This window comes from Oncorhynchus keta, chromosome 36, assembly GCF_023373465.1.
Source record: "Oncorhynchus keta strain PuntledgeMale-10-30-2019 chromosome 36, Oket_V2, whole genome shotgun sequence".
Classification (NCBI taxonomy): domain Eukaryota; kingdom Metazoa; phylum Chordata; class Actinopteri; order Salmoniformes; family Salmonidae; genus Oncorhynchus; species Oncorhynchus keta.
Window position 1 is genome coordinate 1,381,226 of NC_068456.1, and position 22,392 is coordinate 1,403,617.

General features: G+C 41.4%; 1 protein-coding gene across 1 annotated transcript in view; it reads left to right on the top strand.

The window, feature by feature from the left end:
* LOC118369378 (cadherin-23-like) overlaps positions 1-22,392 on the top strand; it is a 625,272-nt gene that overhangs the window by 121,697 nt on the left and 481,183 nt on the right.

The window sequence follows — 22,392 nt, forward strand, 5'->3', positions numbered from 1 at the left end:
AACAAAACGGATGGCACTGTGATAGACTGCATCCAATTTGCTGAGTAGAGTGTTGGAAGCTATTTTGTAGATGACATCGCCAAAGTCGAGGATCGGTAGGATGGTCAGTTTTTCTAGGGTAAGTTTGGCGGCGTGAGTGAAGGAGGATTTGTTGCGAAATAGAAAGCCGATTTTAGATTTGATTTTTGATTGGAGATGTTTAATATGAGTCTGGAAGGAGAGTTTACAGTCTAGCCAGACACTTAGGTAGTTATAGTTGTCCACATATTCTAGGTCGGAACCATCCAGGGTGGTGATGCTAGTCGGGCGGGCATGTGCGGGCAGCGGTTTTGTCAGCTGAGGGAGAGAGGTGGGACAGTGAATCGGGTGAGAGGCAGCCTCATTGCTGTTCCCTCCCCTCAAACTGACCATCAGATGCAGGCCATCAGTACAGTTTGATTGCCTTGCGGAGGGAATAGCTACACTGTTTCTATTCGGTCATGTTTCCTGTCGCCTTGCCATGATTAAAAGCGGTCGTTCATCAATACACAGATTCACATTAGGGAAGGTTTTAATAGTCCCAGTGGGTACCACATCACTGATGGACTTGCTAATAAACTCGCTCACCAAGTCAACGTATACATCAATGTTGTTGTCTGAGTCATATCCAAGTCTACCAAGTATACCTGGAACATATCCCAGTCCAAGTGATCGAAACAATCTTGAAGCGCGGTATCCAATTGGTCAGACTAGCGTTGGATAGACCTGACGGGCGTTTCCTATTTTAGTTTCTGTCTACAGGCTGGGAGCAACAAAATGGAGTCATGGTCAGATTTGCCGAAGGGAAGGCGGGGGAGGGCTTTGTATGCATCTCGGAAGTTAGAGTAGCAATGGTCCAGAATGCGACCAGCCCGTGTCACGCATTCAAAGTGCTGATAGAATTTAGGAAGCCTTGTTCTCAGGTTAGCTTTGTTAAAATCCCCAGCTACAATAAATGCAGCCTCAGGATATATGGTTTCCAGTTAACATAGAGTCCAGTGAAGTTCTTTCAGGGCCGTCAAGATATCTGCTTGGGGGGTGGGAGGGGCGGGGGGGCACACAACTGTGATCATAATCAAAGATAATTATCTTGGTAGATAATGTGGTCAGCATTTGATTGTAAGGAATTTTATGTGAGGTGAATAAAAGGACTTGAGTTCCTGTATGTTGTTATGATTACACCATGAGTCGTTAATCATAAGGCATACACCCCGGGCCTTCTTCTTCCAGACAGATGTTTGTTTACCGTTGGTGCGATGCGTGAAGAAACGGGGTGGCTGTACTGACTCGGACAACATATCCCAAGTGAGCCATGTTTCTGTGAAACAGAGAATGTTACAATCTCTGATGTCTCTCTGGAAGGAAACTTGTGCCCTAATTTCATCCACCTTGTTGTCTAGAGATTGGACATTGGCAAGTAATATGCTCGGAAGCAGTGGATGGTGTGCTCGCCTTCTAAGTCTGACCAGTAGTCCGCTCCGTCTGCCTCTCCTGCGGCGACCTCGCAGTTTTGGGTCGGCCTCTGAGATAAGATCCCATGTCCAGGGTGGAGGTCTAAACAAAGGATCCACTTCGGGAAAGTTGTATTCCTGATCATGATGTTGGTAAATTGATGTCACTTTTATATCCAGTAGTCCTTTCCGGCTGTATATAATAACACTTGAGATTTTCTGGGCTAACAATGTAAGAAATAATACATAAAAAAACAAATTACTGCATAGTTGCCTAACGACCTGAAGCGAGGCGACCATCTCTGGCGTCATACACCTAGTTTCCCGAATTGGGTCACATATATGAGAACACTGTAAAAAAAATATTAATATTAACACTCACCTCAACTTAGCGAACATTTCCCCAGCCTAATTATTACCAAATATTCAAACATAGATTCAGTGAAAACAAAGATCTGACACAATTTGATTTATCTAGAGGAGTCTGTCATGGATAATCTAGAGGAAGAGATAGACTGTAGATTCTTCCAACAACAGGTTTATTATACGATTTGCAAAAATTACCCAATCAACATCACCAAGAATGGTTCAGAGTTGAACGCTTTAACAAACATAGGTCTCTGCTTTTATAGAGCAAATACAACCCCTTTCTGTATATGTGTTAGCAGATAGTGTGTGAAAGGTAATTAGTTGCAGTCTTTAAGATATTTCGAGTTTGATTGCCCGATGGCTCAACCATCTAACTGCATTCACAACAACAAACACTATATTGTACTCCTTTCTGCAAGGTTCCATACATGTGACTTTCTGTAGATCGTAAACCCACGGGATTTCACATCCTGTGGTTGCACCCAAACGTCTCTTAGCTGTAAACCCAGTCTTATGACTAAGTCACATCAAGACAAGTTCGTATCAGTTTAGAAAAAAACACTATCTATAGCGTGATGGCGCTGCACCAATGACAATGGTGCTGAAATTATAATCTAGGTGACTAAACAGAACTACTGCTTTAAATTAGTATAATGATTGTATATGACTGGGAGTTTCAGTATAAGTAGGAATTTGATACATGCCTTCAATTGCATTAGCCTACTTTATTCCAATTCCGTTGATCATAACTAAGGTGAGTTTCTTTTCTCTGGGTTTTTCTAGGCCCAATGGCAGTTTCCTCTTCCCCTCACTCCGCTGCCTTGTGTCTACACCACTTTGTTCTCAATGCTAGTTTAAATCAATAAAGCCTACTGTCAATATAGACTGTCAATATAGCCTACAGCTCACCAAGTTTGGACTGAAAACTATTGAATGCAAAAACAAAGTTTCTGTCGCAGACAAATACAGTCATGGGTAACTACAATTCACTCGAAAGCCAAGGCACACTGGGAAATGTGCAAATAAGGTAGAATAAGTTCTCAAGTTGAATTGTTTGCTCACTCACCTATAAATTCAAAGTTAACTCTACATACAATTCAACTTGAGAATGTATGTTGGTTCAGCTACAGTATATGCCCAAATGTGGAGCAAGCTCACAATCCTTTTGCAGCTGGTTGTCTTACAATTGTATGTTGAATCATTTTGAGAATGTACATTTGTTCAGCAGACATTGAGCAGTCACAATCCTATTGCAGCATGCATGTAAACACACACGGACACCTGCCGACCGTAGCCTTACTCCGACTTGTCTGCATTACAGTCATCGGCTGGTCAACCGTTGAGCAAATCTTCTGGCAGCATCAGCTCCTCTCCTCAGATAGTGACCACTAGAGCCAGCCTAACATTCTTCATCCATCTCTATTTGTCATTCTCTCATTCTCTCTCTCATTCTCTCTCTCTCTCTCTCTCTCTCTCTCTCTCTCTCTCTCTCTCTCTCTCTCTCTCTCTCTCTCTCTCTCTCTCTCTCCCTCTCTCTCTCTCTCTCCCTCTCCCCCCTCTCTCTCCTCGACTTTATCTCTCCCATCTCTTTCTCTCCCTCTTTGTCTCTCTCTCTTTGGTCACTGAGGGCAGTCAGTGATAACAGCACCTCAGCGAGACAGGTGTGTGTGTGTGTGCGCACACACATGGGTGTGAGTATGTGTGTGCATGGTTCAGGGTGAGAAAATGTGCAGAAAGAGTAGAACTGTAGAGAAAGAGAGGAGACTGGAGAATAATAGAATAAAACTGGAAGTGGAACTGATGGACATACAGAGAGATGGAGGGAGAGATTGCGGAGAGGAGGGAGAGGGGGAGTGATGGCAACAGATGGACGTGATGCTTCAGCAAGCAGCAATGTTTGAAAAAAGGAGAGAGAAAAAGAAAGGAAAGAGAGAGTGCCGGGGAAGCTAGATATGTCATTGTCCGTCTGTCTACATAGATAATGTCCAGCTCTCCATTCTTTTCCGTGAGTGGACTGGCCTGGTCAAGCATGTCTATGTTGAGCCGAGTGAACTGGACCCAGCCAGTCTGAACCATGCTAGCATGACTATTGCCCCGCAATAAAATTCTCAAGTGTGTTGTAGTAGTAGTAGTAGTAGTAGTAGTAGTAGTAGTAGTAGTAGTAGTACTGGCAGCAGCAGTAACAGTACCAGTAGCTGCCGCAGGTAGCCTAGCGGTTAACACGAGAACTGCTGGGCCTCGAGGGTGCCCCCTTACAGCTAATGAAAAGTCATTCTGCCCTGCGAGAGCTACCCCGGTCAACTGTAAGTGCTCTTATTGTGAAGTGGAAACGTCTAGGAGTGGTAGGCCGGCCACACAATCTCACAGAACGGGATATCCAAGTCCTGAAGCGCATAGCGCGTAAAAATCTTCTGTCCCTGGTTGCAACACTCACTACCGAGTTCCAAACTTCCTTTGGAAGCAACATCAGCACAATAACTGTTTGTTTGGGAGCTTCATGAAATGGTTTTCCATGGCAGAGCAGCCTCACACAAGCCTAAGATCATCATGCGCAATGCCAAGCATCAGCCTTTGGACTCTGGAACAGTGAAAATATGTTCCCTGGAATGATGGATCACGCTTCATGTGAACTGTAAAGTTTGGTGGAGGAGGAATAATGGTCTAGGGCTGTTTTTAATGGTTGAGGCTAGGCCCCTTAGTTCCAGTGAAGGGACATCTTAACGCTACAGCATACAATGACATTATAGATGATTCTTTGCTTCCTATTTTGTGGCAAAAGTTTGGGGAAGGCCCATTCCTGTTTCAGCAAGACAATGCCCCCATGCACAAAGCGAGCTCCATACAGAAATAGTATGTTAAGATCAGTGTGGAAGAACTTGACTGGCCTGCACTTATTGATATCACTTGTTATGTCCACTTCAATCATTGTAGATGAAGGGGAAGAGACTGTTTTCTTTGTGTATCAAGAATGTTCCACCACCCAAAGGCCATCCAGCCAACTTGACATAATCTCCGGTGGCACCATTGCCACAGGAGATTGTGCTGTCATGATGTATTTGATGTAAGCATTTGTAAGCCAATTGTGAATTTGTTGAATAACTACATTAACCATGCTCATTTACTGGACATTTCAAATTACCATGACAGTTATGTATCACAATAGTTATAATAATTTGTGCAACATGCAGCAATCGACAGTATACAGTGCCTTCAGAAAGTATTCATACCCATTGACTTATTCAAGGGGTTAGCTCCATTCCATAAATGTTTTATCCTGAAAAACTCCCCAGTCCTTATCGATTACAAGCATACCCATAACATGATGCAGCACCACTATGCTTGAAAATATGGAGAGTGGTACTCAGTAATGTGTTGTATTGGTTTTGCTCCAAACATAACACTTTGTATTCAGGACAAGAAGTCAGTTGCACAATTTTTGCAGTATTACTTTTATTCTGTACAAGCTACCTTTTTTTCCACTTTGTCAAATAGGTTAGTTTTGTGAATTAACTATAATGTTGTTGATCCATCCTCAGTTTTCTCCTATCAAAGCCATTAAACTCTGTAACTGTTTTAAAGTCACCGTTGGCCTCATAGTGAAATCGCTGAGCGGTTTCCTTCCTTTCCGGCAACTCGGTTAGGAAACACGCCTGTATCTTTGAAGTGACTGGGTGTAATGATACACAATTTAGTGGGTAATTAATAACTGGCCAAATAATCTAAATTCAATCCATCTTAAATTCAGGCTGTAAAACAACAAAATGTGGAAAAGATCAAGGGATGTGAATACTCTCTGAATGCACTGTAGATTAGAAGGTACAGTATCAACTGTGCTTATTGTCCAAGTGGGGTCAAAGCCCGGCCCGCCAGGCACTTCAATCCACGAGACATTCCAAAAAAATATATATATATAATATTAGTATATATATTATTAAACTATTTTTCTCCCCAATTTCATGGTATCCAATTGGTAGTTACAGTCTTGTTCCATCGCTGCAACTCCCGTACGGACTCACGAGAGGCGAAGGTCGAGAGCCGTGCATCCTCCGAAACACGACCCAGCCAAGCCGCACTGCTTCTTGACACAATGCCGGTTATAACCCTGAAGCCGGCCGCACCAATGTGTCGGAGGAAACACCTGGCAACCGTGCCGCAGGAGTCGCTAGAGAGCAATGTGATAAGGAAATCTCGGCCTGCAAAAACCGTCTCATAGGCCGGACGATGCTGGGCCAATTGTGCGCCGCCTCATGGGTCTCCCAGTCACGGCCAGCTGTGACACAGCCTCAGATTGAATCCGGGTTCTGTCGTGACACCTCAAACACTGAGACTCAGTGTGTGTTAGACCCCTGCGCCACTTGGGAGGCCCCCGCAAATGTGATTTTAGCAAACAATTGGTCCCCCCAAAAATGCGGTCCTCCATTGAATTTCAAAATCCCAATGTGGCCCTCGAGCCAAAGTTTGCCCACCCCGTTGTATAGTCCATTGCGGGCCCGTATGTACAATCTTCAGAGGCATATCTCATGACCCGCTGCCCTGTTTTCCGCAACTCTGACACTCAAATTATGCTATCAAATAAAGCTATTTACATATGTCCAATAAACACTAGGCCTAAAACATAGGCAACAAACGTGAGCTGGTACCGTAGGTTAGTCAGCCTACACTAGAGAGGTGGAAATTAGCCTACACTTCCAGCTTGGATGTGTTCGCATACCGATGCGGTGCGAGCTGCAAATCCTAGCTGGTCACTTCACTCAAATCTTTCTATTTTTGGATAGAACCATGATTTGGTCAAACAACAACCCAAAGTGCATTAATATTCTAATTCCTGCTTTAAAGTGTTTGCTCTGCCCCTGTTTCTCCCTGTGCACTCTCAGTAGCCTAGATGGTGAGGAAGAGAAAAATGCATTCTGATTGGCGAACATTTCAAATTGCAATTGCGATGTCAAAAAATATTCTCAATATTCACCATTTAAGTACTGTTTGAACCAAAGTATCTTTGATACAGCCTAGGCTATGGATCACAAGGCAGTGTGCATCTTTTATTCAAGAGACGACATCATTGGGTAGTGTACTACAACAATTTTTTAAGATATTAAAAACGGTTTGATTTATCAATTACACGGCTAACTAGCAGAACATTTTATTTAGCAATCTAGCTGATCAGTTTTGAGTTTCTACTTCTTCAGATGGTGATTAGCCCCATGATTTCAACACAAAAATATGTCTATATAACAAAATAAATCAGCATTTCTGGAGCCCTATTTTGACAGTATAGCAACAATAGCCTAATTGTCAACCCAAAATTGATGTCAATCCCTGGTTTAGGTGTTTCACATCAAAATATGTTAATCATGCATTCTTGCTTGGAAATGTTAGATGAAACAACTGACAGTGCATTCGGAAAGTATTCAGACCCCTTGACTTTTTCCAAGTTCTATTACATTACAGCCTGATTCTAAAATGTATTAAATTATTTTCCCCCTCATCAATCTACACACAATACCCCATAAAAAAAAAACTGAAATACCTTATTTACATAACTATTCAGACCCTTTGCTATAAGACTCGATATTGAGCTCAGGTGCATCCTGTTTCCATTAATCATCCTTGAGATGTTTCTACAACTGGATTGGAGATCAGCTGTGGTACATTCAATTGATTGGACATGAAAGGTACATACCTGTCTATATAAGGTCCCACAGTTGACAGTGCACGTCAGAGCAAAACCAAGCCATGAGGTCGAGGGAATTGATCGTAGAGCTCTGAGAAAGGATTGTGTCAAGGCACAGATCTGGGGAAGGGTGCAATTAACGTTCTGCAGCATTGAAGGTCGCCAAGAACACAGTGGCCTCCTTCATTCTTAAATGGAAGAGGTTTGGAACCACCAATACTCTTCCTAGAGCTGTCTGCCAAGCCAAACTGAGCAATCGAGGGAAAGGGGCCATGGTCAGGGAGGTGACCAATAACCCGATGGTCACTCTGACCGAACTCCATAATTCCTCTGTGGAGATGGGAAAACCTTCCAGAAAGACAACCATCTCTGCAGCACTCCATCTTATCAATCTAGCCGTTATGGTGGAGTGGCCAGACGGAAGCCACTCCTCAGTAAAAGGTACCTAAAGGACTCTCAGACCGTGAGAAACAATATTATCTGGTATGATGAAACCAAGATTGAATTATTTCGCCTGACTGCCAAGTGTCATGTCTAAACCTGGTACTATCCCTACCCCTACAGTGAAGCATGGTCGTGGCAGCATTATGCTGTGTGGGTGTTTTTCAGCAGAGAAGGGACTGGAAGACTAGTCAGGATCAAAGGAAAGATGAATGGAGCAAAGTACAGAGAGATCCTTGATGAACACCTGCTCCAGAGCACTCAGGACCTCAGACTGGGGCAAAGGTTCACCTTGTAATAGGACAACGACCCTAAGCACACAGCCAAGACAACAAAGGAGTGGTTTCGGAAACAAGTCTCCACATTTCCTTGAGCGGCCCAGCCAGAGCCCGGACTTGAAGCCGATCGAACATCTCTGGAGAGACCTGAAAAAAGCTGTGCAGCAATGTTCCCCATCCAACCTGACAGAGCTTGAGAGGATCTGACTAGAACAATGGGAGAAACTCCCCAAATAAAGGTCCTTCAAAAAAGTACTGAGTAAAGGGTTTAAATACTTATGTAAACGTGATTAACATCAGTTTTTAATTTATTTCATACATTTGCAAACATTTCTAAAAACCTGTTAATGCTTTGTCATTATGGGGTATTGCATGTAGATTGATGAGGAAAATAATGTTTAATCAATTTAAGAATAAGGCTTTAACATAACAAAATGTTTAAAAAGTCAATGGGTTTGAAAACGTACTTTATAACATTATTGCAAAAATGTGGTCTAGTGCACAAACTGAAAATGTGAGTGGCGCAAGTGCCACCAGGGGAAAAGTTTGTCTGGAGCTCTCCTATACTATTTTTGGATTTACAGTATCAGTCAAAAGTTTAGACACACTTTTACTATTTTCTACATTGTAGAATAATAGTGAAGAAATCAAAACTTTGAAATAACACATATGGAGTCATGTAGTAACCAAAAAAGTGTTTATCAAATCCAAATATATTTTTATATTTGAGATTCTTAAAAGTAGCCACCATTTGCCTTGGTGACAGCTTTCACATTCTTGGCATTCACATGGAATGCATTTTAATTAACCTTTTAATTGTATTTTCATTTTTGGATAAAAAAATGTTCCCATTTTAACCTGGATATTTTGTCAAGACAAGATGCTCGACTATGCATATAATTTACCGTTTTGGATAGAAAACACTGACTTTTCCAAAACTGCAAAGATATTGTCTGTGAGTGCAACAGAACTGATGTTACAGGCGAAACCCAGATAAAAATCCAACCAGGAAGTGCCGCATTTTTTAAAACCACCTCATGCCAATGACTCCTTATATGGCTGTGAATGGGCTACGAATGAGCTTACATTTTCTACATATTCCCGAAGGTGTCTACAGCATTGTGACATCTTTTTACGCATTTATGTTGAAGAATAGCCGTAAGGGACCACATTTAGCAAGTTGTCACATGATGGCTCCGGCAGAAAATCTTGCGTAAAGTACACAAGTAGCCATTTTTCCAATCGCTTCTTATGAGAAACCAATTGTCCGAACTGATATTTTATCGAATAGATATGTGGAAAACACCTTGAGGATTGATTCTAAACAACGTTTTCCATGTTTCTGTCGAGATTATGGAGCTAATTTGGAAAAAGTTTTGGCGTTGTAGGGACAGCATTTTCCGGTCGATTTCTCAGCCAAACGTGAAGAACAAATGGAGCTATTTCGCCTACAAAAATAATATTTTGGGAAAATAGGAACATTTGCTATCTAACTGGGAGTCTCCTGAGTGAAAACATCCGAAGTTCTTCAAAGGTAAATTATTTAATTTGATTGCTTTTCTTATTTTCGTGAAAATGTTGCCTGATGCTAGCATTGCCTAGCCATAGCATTAAGCCATGATAAACTTACACAAATGCTTGTCTAGCGTTGGCTGTAAAGCATATTTTAAAAATCTGAGATGACAGTGTGATTAACAAAAGGCTAAGCTGTGTCTCAATATATTTCATTTGTGATTTTCATGAATAGGAACATTTTCTAGGAAGATTTATGTCCGCTGTGTTATGCTAATTAGTTTGAGGCTACGTTACGCTCCCGCATGCGGGATGAGTAGTATCAAGAATTAACAGGTGTGCCTTGTTAGAAGTTAATTTGTGTTCGTAATGTGTGTGTGTCAATAAGTTGTGTTGTGACAAGGTAGGGTTGGTATACAGAAGATAGCCCTATTTGGTAAAAGACCCAGTCCATATTATGGCAAGAACAGCTCAAATAAGCAAAGAGAAATGACAGTTCATCATTACTTTAAGACATGAAGGTCAGTCAATACAGAAAGATTCAAGAACTTTTGTGTAATCACAAAAACCATTAATCGCAATGATGACACACACTCTAATGAGGACCGTCACAGGACCGTCATTGCTGCAGAGGATAAGTTCATTAGAGTTACGGTAACTGCACTTCAGATTGCAGAACAAATAAATGCTTCACAGAGTTCAAGTAACAGACACATCTAAACATCAACTGTTCAGAGGAGACTGTGTGAATCAAGCAATGGACATTAGACCGGTCTGATGAGTTCAAATTTGAGATTTTTGGTTCCAACCACTGTGTCTTTGTGAGACGCAGAGTAGGTGAACTAATGATCTCCGCATGTGTGGTTCCCACCGTGAAGCATGGAGGAGGTGTGATAGCGTGGGGGTGCTTTGCTGGTGACATTCTCAGTGATTTATTTAGAATGTATGGCACACTTAACCAGCATGGCTACCACAGCATTCTGCAGCAATACACCATCCCATCAGGTTTGCGCTTAGTGGGACTATCATTTGTCTTTCAACAGGAAAATGACCCAAAACACACCTCCAGGCTGTGTAAGGGCTTTAACATGATAACTTTGTTAAAGCTACCCCACACTCTTAGAAAAAGAAACCTAAAATTATTCTTCGGCTGCCCCCATAGTAGAGGAGCAAGATGGCGCAGACATAGAGGGTCACCTCGCTTCCAGTCCTCATGAAACTATGCAGTATTTTTTTTTTGTGTTATTTCTTAAATTGCTAGCCCAGAAAAGCTTAAGTGTTATTACATACAGCTGGGAAGAACTATTGGATATCAGAGTGACATCAACTAGGCTAAATTTTACAATGACAGCTCATGAAATCCAAAAAGGTTCTACCTGGAACCAAAAAGGGTTCTGCTATGGGGACAGCCGAAGAACCCTTTTGGAGCCCTATTTTCTAATAGTGTAGAGGAGAGAGGGAAAAGGGCAAGGAAAATGTGTGTGTGTGTGTGTGTGTGTGTGTGTGTGTGTGTGTGTGTGTGTGTGTGTGTGTGTGTGGAGGTGGCATGTCCCATTACCCTGCTGTGATTTAGTCTGACTCAGGTAATGGCTGGCCCTTACGAGGTCAACACAGGGCCAGCAGAGAGAGAGAAAAAGGGGTTGGACGGAGAGAGGTGAGTATGAGATTGAGAGAAGAAAAGAGAGAAAAAAATTAAAAGAAAAAGATGGTATGAGGGGGAATGACACAGAGAGAATGTGAGTGAGAAAACGGAGACAGAAAGATAGAAAGAGCAAGAAGCAAGAAAGAAAGAAAGGAGTGGGTATGGGGGTGGGGGCAGCCCCTGCTCCAATCCAGCCCTGACGGACACGTTGTCGTGTGGACGGGTGGACGGGGTCTGAATGTGTAGCCAGTCTGTTTTGTTTCTGTGACAGCTTAGATCAGCTGCCACTCCAGAGTTCTGAGTAGCGTGGAGGCACCTGTCCACTCCTATCTAGGGCTGTTGTGGTGACCATATTACCGTCACTCCAGCAGTCATGAGTCATGACCGCAGTCAAATTCCATGTGACCATTGAGTCACATTAATCTCCTACTATGCTGTACATGAATGGTGCTGATGTGTTTGTAGAACCCAACTCGTTAATGACCGTCAGGTCGCTAATGGCCTGGTACTCAGTGCTCTATTGTCCCTCTAATCACTCTGACAACAATTCAAATGCAATAAAAATCAGTTACAGTTGCTTACAGTTGCTTGCGAAAGTATTCACCCCCTTGGCATTTTTGCTATTTTGTTGCCTTACAACCTGGAATTAAAATTGATTTTTGGGGGGTTTGTATCGTTTGATTTACACAACATGCATACTACTTTGAAGATACAAAATGTTTTTCATTGTGAAACAATCAAGAAGCAAGAAGACAACAAAACAGAAAACTTGAGTGTGCATGACTATTCATCCCCCCCAAAGTCAATACTTTGTTGAGCCATCTTTTGCAGCAATTACAGCTGCAAGTCTCTTGGGGTATGTCTCTACAAGATTGGTACATCTAGCCACTGGGATTTTTGCCCATTCTTCAAGACAAAACTGTAATCTTTAAGACATACCACAGATTCTCAATTTGATTGAGGTCTGGGCTTTGACTAGGCCATTCCAAGACATTTAAATGTTTCTCCTTAAACTACTCGAGTGTTGGTTTAGCAGGATGCTTAGGGTCATTGTCCTGCTGGAAGAAAGACTGAAACAGGTTTCCCTCAAGAATTTCCCTGTATTTAGCATCATCCATCATTTCTTAAATTCTGACCAGTTTCCCTGTTTCCCTTACAAAAAAATAAGAAATATTTATAAATATGTACAAACGGTTTATTCCTAAAGACTAACTTAACAAGGTGATGAAAAACATCCTCACAGCATGATGCTGCCACCACCATGCTTCACTGTGGGGATGGTATTCTTGGAATGATGAGAGGTGTTGGGTTTGCGCTAGACATAGCATTTTTCTTCATGGCCGAAAAGCTACATTTTAGTCTCATCTGACAAGAGTACCTTCTTCCATATGTTTGGGGAGTCACCCACATGCCTTTTGGTGAACAAAAAACATGTTTGCTTATTTCTTTCTTTAAGCAATGGCTTTTTTCAGGCCACTCTTCCGTAAAGCCTTGCTCTGTGGAGCGTACGGCTTAAAGTGGCCCTATGGACAGATACTCCAATCTCCGCTTTAGAGCTCCTTCAGGGTTATCTTTAGTTTCTTTGTTGCCTCTGATTAATGCCCTCCTTGTCTGGTCCTAGAGTTTTTGTGGGCGGTCCTCTCTCTCTTGGCAGGTTTGTTGTGGTGCCGTATTCTTTACATCTTTTTATAATGGATTTAATTGTGCTCCGTGGGATGTTCAAAGTTTCTGATATTTTTGTATAACCCAACGCCCGATCTGTATACCTCAGAACGGGTGTATATATACTGAGATCATGTGACAAATCATTTGACACATAAATAAGGTCCACCTATGTGCAATCTAACTAATTATGTGACTTTAGGGGCTTCATCGCAAAGGCGGTTAATACATATGCATGCACCAGTTATCCTTTTTTTTAACAAGTTAGTTTTTACATTTCACTTCACCAATTCGGACTACTTTGTGTTTGTCCATTATATGAAATAAAAATAAAAATATATTTAAATTACAAGTTGCGATGCAACAAAATAGGAATAATGCCAAGGGGGATGAATACTTTTGCAAGGCACTGAATCATTATAACAGTATCATTCTTTTAAAACTGACCGTCGGGGATACATTGATTGATCTCACTGTGATCAACCAATTTGAAGAAAGTTCAACAACAGGTTGAAACTGAGTGGGGAACATGGTCGTTGTGGGTCTTGTTTCAAAACCAAACTCATCAAAATGGACAGCCCTTTCTAAGGTGATATTAATTCAAAGCATTTAAGACGTTGAATATAGAACACCCATACACATATTAGAGCTTATGCATAGGCCTATGAGCCAAAGCCCGAAAAAAAAGCCTGAATTAAAACAATGATTGTGCCGAAAAACCAACCCCATTTTATGCATAGCAGAAACACACTTTTGTAGGCTACATAATTGGTCTAGCCTATACTCCAAAATTAAAGAACCTCTAGTAATCGCCTTTGAGTGTGGACTGTATTATTAACGGAAAAGGGTAGGGGGGATACCACGTCAGTGGCACAGCTGAATGCATTCAACCGAAATGTGTCTTCCTCATTGAACCCAACCCCTCTGAATCAGAGATGTGTGGTGGGCTGCCTTATTCAACTTTCTTGTCATCGGCACCCAGGAAGCCGTTGTTGTGGGTTAACTGCCATGTTCAAGGACAGAATGGCAGATTTTTTCTCCTTACCGGCTCAGGAATTCAAACCAGTGACATTTCAGTTACTGGCCCAATGCTCTTAACCTCTAGGCTACCTGCATACTGGATGCACTGGTTACCTTATGCTATGCTCCAAACGTTCTATCCGTGAGCCTGGGATAGAACGTAGGTCTATTTGTATTTGATTTTGATAATTAATAGGCAGTTCTATTTCTTGATGCAGAAACAGCTTTAGATAGACTAGAATGGTCATATCTTTGGTCACTTTTGGAAACATATGGGACTTGGCTCCAATTGCATTAATATGATTTAAATACTATGCCACTCCCTCAACCATAGTAAGGAAATACCTGCTCTGTTCCATTCAGAATAACTAGAACTAGCAGGCAAGATGATCCCATTTCACCTCTACTATGGAGCCACTGGCCTAGGCAATTCGACAATCGAAAGAAATTACACCAATATCTCTCAATTCTACAGATCATGTCATTATCATTATGTGTTGACGATACCTTACTTTATCGAGACAATGTATCTCAATCCCTCGCAGATGCTTTGAAGACCATTGACGAATTCAGCTCCATTTCATGTTATACTATAAATCTAACCAAATATGCCCTACTGGCTAGAAGGCCAGCATCCCGGAGTCGCCTCTTCACTTTTGACTTTGAGACTGGTGTTTTGCGGGTACTATTTAATGAAGCTGCCAGTTGAGGACTTGTGAGTCATTTGTTTTTCAAACTAGAAACTTTAATGTATTTGTCCATTTGCTCAGTTGTGCACCGGGACATCCTCTTTCTATTCTGGCTAGAGCCAGTTTGCACTGTTCTGTGAATGGAGTAGTACACCGCGTTGTACGAGATCCTCAGTTTCTTGGCAATTTCTCGTATGGAATAGCCTTCATTTCTCAGAAAAATAATAGACTGATGAATTTCAGAAGAAAGGTCTTTGTTTCCGTCCATTTTGAGCCTGTAGTCAAACCCACAAATGCTGATGCTCCAGATGCTTAACTAGTCTAAAGAAGGACATTTTTTTGCTTCTTTAATTAATCAGGACAACAGTTTTCAGCTGTGCTAACATAATTGCAAAATGTTTTTCTAATGATCAATTAGCCTTTAAAAATGATAAACATGGATTAGCGAACACAACGTGCCATTGGAGCAACCATTGGTTGCTGATAATAGGCCTCTGTACGCCTATGTAGCTATTCCATAAAAAAATCTCCCGTTTCCAGCTACAATAGTCATTTACAACATGTAACAATGTATACACTGTATTTCTGATCCATTTAATGTTATTTTAATGGATAAAAAATGTGCTTTTCTTTCAAAAACAAGGACATTTCTAAGTGACCCCAAACTTTTGAACTTTTGAACTACTCCATAAATGTTTATCTTAAAAACTCCCTAGTTTGTGGATGAGTGATGAATGGTATTTAGTGATGTGTTGTGTTTTATTCAGGACCCTTTTTTTTTTTAAATTTCACCTAAAATGACACCAAAATCTAACTGCCTGTAGCTCAGGACCTGAAGCACGGATATGCATATTCTTGATACCATTTGAAAGGAAATGCTTTGAAGTTTGTGGAAATGTGAAATCAATGTAGGAGAATATAACACATTACATCTGGTAAAAGATAAAACTTCATATTTTTTTCATCATCTTTGAAATGCAAGAGGAATCTAGGAGTCATTTCGATTTTGGCCACTAGATGGCAGCAGTGTATGTGCACCGTTTTAGACTGATCCAATGAACCATTGTATTTTTGTTCAAAATGTTGACTTCCTAAATGTGCCTAATTGGTTTACTAATACATGTTCAAGTTCATAGCTGTGCACTCTCCTCAAACAATAGCATGATATTATTTCACTGTAATAGTTACTGTAAATTGGACAGTGCAGTTAGATCAACAAAAGTGTATGCTTTCTGCCCATATCAGATATGTCTATGTCCTGGGAAATGTTCTTGTTGCTGGAACTTATTCCAGTTTGTACTAGCAAAACAGTCCTGAAGCTGCTTCATCTGACCACTTTCTTATTGACTGAGTCACTGGTGCTTCCTGCTTTAATATTAGCTTGTAAGCAGGATTCATGAGGATAAAAGTATGGTCATATTTGCCAAATGGAGGGCGAGCGAGAGTTTTGCACGCATCTCTCTGTGTGGAGTAAAGGTGGTCTAGAGTTTTTTTCCCTCTGGTTGCACATTTAATATTCTGGTAGAAATGAAGTAAAAACGGATTTGAGTTTTCCTGCATTAAAGTCCCCGGCCACTCGGAGCTCTGACACTGGATGAGCGTTTTCTGCTTGCTTATGGCTGTATACAGCTCATTGGGTGCAGTCTTAGTGCCCGCTTCGGTTTGTGGTGGTATATAGACAGCTACGAAAAATACAGGTGAAACCTCTCTTGGCAAATAGTGTGGTCTACAGCTTATCATGAGATACTCTACCTCAGGCGAGCAAAACCTTGAGACTTCCTGAGATTATGTGCACCAGCTGTTGTTTACAAATATGCATAGACCCTCACCCCTTGTCTTACCAAAGGCCACTGTTCTATACTGCCGAGAAAGTCTCAAACCCGCCAGCTGTATGTTATTCATGTCGTCGTTCAGCCATGACTCGGTGAAACATAAGATATAAAAAATGTTTTGTCCCATTGGTAGGGTATATGTGATCATATGTGATCATAGTTAATCAATTTTATTATTGATTGATTGTACATTGGCTAATAGGACCGATGGTAAAGGTAGATTACCTTCACAGCGACAGATCCTTACAAGTCACCCGGACCTTCGTCCTCAATACCTCTGTCTCTTTTTCCTGCGTCCGCCTCGTTGAAGAAAATAATTCCTCCAGTATGGGGTGATTCATCGCTGTCCTGATATCTAGAAGCTCTTTTCGGTCATAAGACACGGTGGCAGAAACATCATATACAAAATAAGTTGCAAATAACACAAAGAAACATACACAATAGGTTATGGGATCGATCGTAAAGCGGCAGCCATCTCCTTCTGTGCCATTCTCCAAATCTAGCATATAGGACCTGTTTCAAATGATCACTTTTAGGCTCAACATAGCATATTCATATCATAATGTTTCTTTAAACCTGCCTAAAATAAATAGATTTATGATACTTTTTTAAATGTAGATGTTCCATAGGTGCAAATCAGTGGCTTGTATGTGTGGAGGCCTGTAGATGCCAAATATGTTTATGTTCATTAAAGGTCAATTACTATGAGACCGGCAGTCATTTGAATGACAGTTACGGGTTGACAACATTTCATGACTGCCACAGCCCTACTCCTACCACTGCTCTTTTAGATCCCCCTCCAAGACACACATTGACACCCAGCAAACACTGTCACAGACACACACACACTCTACCCCTGTCTGTCCATGGTGAGACAGTGAAACGTGATGAAAAGGAAACGAAAAGCGAGAAAGCAGATCTTAATTTATTGGTTGGAGGAAGCTGTCTTATCCACGGAGTGGTCTTGATGGGACTGTGTGTCTTAGTTGGATGCTCCGGCAAGTACAAGGCCTAAGAATATCTATCTTTGTCCTCTCTGGCTGTGTCTGAAAACTTTACAATCTGTCAAATTTGGAAAGTTTTACGTTTTATTGTCACGTGTAGATGTACAGAGAAATGTCTTTCTTGCAAGCTCTTTCCCAACAATGCAGTAATCAATATCAGTAGTAAAAAAAAAAAACATTATTCTCTATCATAAAGTAGAACAAAAACGCACGAGAAATAGAACATGACAAATAAGTGAGTAAGCTGTAATCCGCCATCCTGGTTTCCTCCTATTTCTAACCCCCATTTACAAGCACATTTTAGGAGAGGATCCAAGGTCCCTCCCCCTGACCAGGGTTAGGGTCAATTCCATTTAAATTCAGTCAATTCAGGAATGCTTCTATGATATTTTTTTTCCAGTCTGCTTCCTGAATTGATCGAATTTAAATGGGATTGACCTCAACACTGCCCCGGACATCCAATTAGCTTTGAGGAGGTGAAGAATTTAGGAAACAAGGACAGTGTAAGCTAGGGTTGGACAGCTTGTAACGTTTTAACACAAAGCCAGTGTATGTTCACAGGGGCCGGTAAGAAGAGATGTGATTGGTTAGTCACATCGTCACTGAGCGGTTGTCATCCTATTCGGGCAGATTAGAAACCAAACCGTACTACTGTCATCCAATCCCCTGTGTCCTCTGCTCACATAGAAGAGGAAGTACTAGATTGACTAGATTATTTCTATGCCTGTGATAGAAAATAGATGCGCTAAGGCACTTATCATTTACAGCAGACAACCTTAAGGCAGTGTTTATATAAACCCAGCAAAAAAAGAACGTCCCTTTTTCAGGACCCTGTCTTTCAAAGATAATTCATAAAAATCCAAATAACTTCACAGATCTTCATGGAAAGGGTTTAAACACTGTTTCCCATGCTTGTTCAATGAACCGTAAAGAATGAATGAACATGCACCTGGAGAACGGTCGTTAAGACACTAACAGTTTACAGACGGTAGGCAATTAAGGTCACAATTATGAAAACTTAGGACACTAAAGATGCCTTTCCACTGACTCTGAAAAACACCAAAAGAAAGATGCCCAGTGTCCCTGCTCATCTGCATCAACATGCCTTAGACATGCTGCAAGGAGGCATTAGGACTGCAGATGTAGCCAGGGCAATAAATTGCAATATGCGTACTGTGAGACACCTAAGACAGCGCCAAAGGGAGACAGGACAGACGGCGGATCGTCCTCGCAGTGGCAGACCACGTGTAACACCTGCAGAGGATTGGTACATCCGAACATCACACCTGTGGGACAGGTACAGGATGGCAACAACAACTGCCTGAGTTACACCAGGAATGCACAATCCCTCCATCAGTGCTCAGACTGTCCACAATAGGCTGGACTGAGGGCTTGTAGGCCTGTTGTAAGGCAGGTCCTCACCTGCCTTACAACAGCTGTCAAAAGGTGCTCTTCACTGACGAGTCGTATTTTTGTTTCACCAGGGGTGATAGTCGGATTTGCGTTTATCGAAGGAATGAGCGTTACACCGAGGCCTGTACTCTGGAGCGGGATCGATTTGGAGGTGGAGGGACTGTCATGGTCTGGGGCGGTATGTCACAGCATCATCGGACTGAGCTTGTTTTCATTGCAGGCAATCTCAACGCTGTGCATTACAGGGAAGGCATCCTTCTCCCTCTTGTGGTACCCTTCCTGCAGGCTCATTGTTACGATTCCCTTTCGGCCCGACAGTCTTGGGGGGCTGGTAATGAGACCCGTAACATAACTCATGCAATTTATAATAGTGACAAAGTAAACGTGAACTGAAATCTACCGTCAAACTCAGGGTTTATTGGAAAACACACGGTAATGGGGGGAGCAGGAAAAGGGGCTGAGCTGGACCCAAGGAAAGGAATAATAAGTATTCAAAAACACACCTAAGCTAGACTAGACTATTTCAACAACAACTAACTAACTAATCAAAAGAATACAGTGGGTGGTCCGCCCAGTTCTAACTACTGTATTTAACAAAGTTTACCTACGGGTAGTGTATGCCCATGGGCGACTTGTCTTGTTTCCCCCTTTTCCCACCAGCAAACAAAACACAAACACCATAACAAAAAACAATACTCACAGGTGAGGATAAAGTGATATGGAGGTGCTCAAACAAAAGAGAGGTCAATACATAAAGAGAGAGTGAAACAGAGAGCCCTACAGACATGGCATTTACAGAGAGATTGAGCTCTAGAGCAAACAACTGCCTGGATTTTTAAACCAAGAGAAAGGAACAGTGATTGGGTAGGAAACAGGAGGAGGTGTGTCTTCTAAATCATGATTGTGGGTGACTGATTGGGGAGTGATGATTTTCACCTGTGAGGGAGAAGGAGAGAAAAGAACACAGGATACATACACACACACACACACACATACACACAGGATACCTGTATCCGTAACACTCATCCTGACATGACCCTCAAGCATGACAATGCCACCTGCCATACTGCTTGTTCTGTGCGTGATTTCCTGCAAGACAGGAATGTCAGTGTTCTGCCATGGCTAGCGAAGAGCCCGGAAATCCCATTGAGCACGTCTGGGACCTGTTGGATCGGAGGATGAGGGCTAGGGCCATTCCCCCGAGAAATGTCCAGGAACTTGCAGGTGCCTTGGTGGAAGAGTGGGGTAACATCTCAGAGCAAGAATTGGCAAATCTGGTGCAGTCCATGAGGAGGCGATGCACTGCATTACTTAGTGTCTGGTGTGGCCATCAGCTGCATTGACTGTTAGTTTTGATTTTGACCTCTCCTTTATTCAGGGACACATTATTCCATTTCTGTTAGTCACATGTCTGTGGATCAGTTTTATGTCTCAGTTGTTGAATCTTATGTTCATATAAATATTTACACATGTTTTGATTGCTGAAAATCAACGCAGTTGACAGTGAGAGGATGTTTATTTTTTTGCTGAGTTCGTGTCCACACTTGTGTGTGTCTCTCTTTGTCGATGTGCACCTACGGGTGTGTGTGTGCATGCAAACCTTTTTTCGTCACCATATGAATGCCCATGAAAAGTGTGTGTTCGTATGTCAGTGAATGTGTGTTTTGTCCTTGTGTGTGTCTGTCTTTGTCTACGTGCACCTACGAGTGTGTGTATTAGAGGTCGGCCAATTATGATTTTTCAACACCGATACCAATACCGATACCGATTAATTGGCCAATTTATATATATATATATATATTTGTAATAATGACAATTACAACAATACTGAATGAATAATGAACACTTTTATTTATATTTAAATAATATATATATAAAATTATAAAATATATTTAGTCTCAAAGAAATTGTGAAACATCAATTTAGTTTAAATGCAAAAACAAAGTGTTGGAGAAGAAAGTAAAAGTGCAATATGTGCCATGTAAAATAGCTAACGTTTAAGTTCCTTGCTCAGAACATGAGAACATATGAAACTTGGTGGTTCCTTTTAACATGAGTCTTCAATATTCCCAGGTAAGAAGTTTTAGGTTGTAGTTATAATAGGACTATTTCTCTCTATACCATTTGTATTTCATATACCTTTGACTATTGGATGTTCTAATAGGTACTTTAGTATTGCCAGCCTAATCTCGGGAGTTGATAGGCTTGAAGTCATAAACAGCTCAATGATTGAAGCATTGCGAAGAGCTGATGGCAAACGCAGGAAAGTGCAGTTTGAATGAATGCTTATGAACTTGCTGCTGCCTACACCGCATCGATTATATGCAACACAGTACAAGCTAGATAAACTAGTAATATCATCAACCATGTGTAGTTAATTAGTGATTATGTTAAGATTGATTGTTTTTTATAACATATGTTTAATGCTAGCTAGCACCTTACCTTGGCTCCTTGCTGCACTCGCATAACAGGTCAGCCTGCCACACAGTCTACTCGTGGAGTGCAATGTAATTGCCATGATCGGTGTCCAAAAGTGCCAATTACCAATTGTTATGAAAACTTGAAATCGACCTTTAGTGTGTATGGGTGAAAATTTGTGTCAATGTGTTTTTCCCTCCATACATATTATAATGAAAAGTGTGTGTGTTCGTATGTGAGTGAGTGTTTGTTGTGCTAGCGTATGAGGTGACAGGCCTGTTACTGATGTGCTGTGTGTTTATGGTCTATGGTGTTTGTGGCTAGGAGTGTGCATTTCTCCTATGTGTAAATGGAGTGAGTGTCCATACGTAAGTGAGTATGCTGTGTTTGTGTGGGGGTATAACTTGTGTGCTGTCTGTACGGTCTACTTTGTGTGACTTTGGGTGTGTATTTCTCCAGGAGACTGAGACAGGTGAGAGAAAGGCAGAGGATGCATTTCTCTTGTCTGTGACAGATTTAGCCATAAATCTGCTAGATTAATCCACACTCTCCCAAGGACTATCATGGTGTGTGTTGTTGAAACACAGGAGTCAATTAGAGCATGATGCACAGCACTATCCGTCTTCGGCTCACTTACCAACACTGTTATTAATGTCCTGTATACACATACGTGCAAGCACACACAGGATGTCACAGGAAGGCCAAAAAGATCATCAAGGACAACAACCACCCGAGCCTGTACAAAATCAGCAAATACTTTTTTCCCATCACTGTATAATGTTGGAAGTATTTCATTTACGTGGCAATGTGAAACGTAAGTAAAATATATTTATTTTTATTTTTATGAGTGAATATGACTTTAAAAGAAACAATCGTTTTTTCAGAGTACTTGGTACTACATCTTTATTCAATAGGTCAGTGAAACTGATTTCGGGTCATCCCTGAATCCTATTAGCAGTATACAGCCCCACT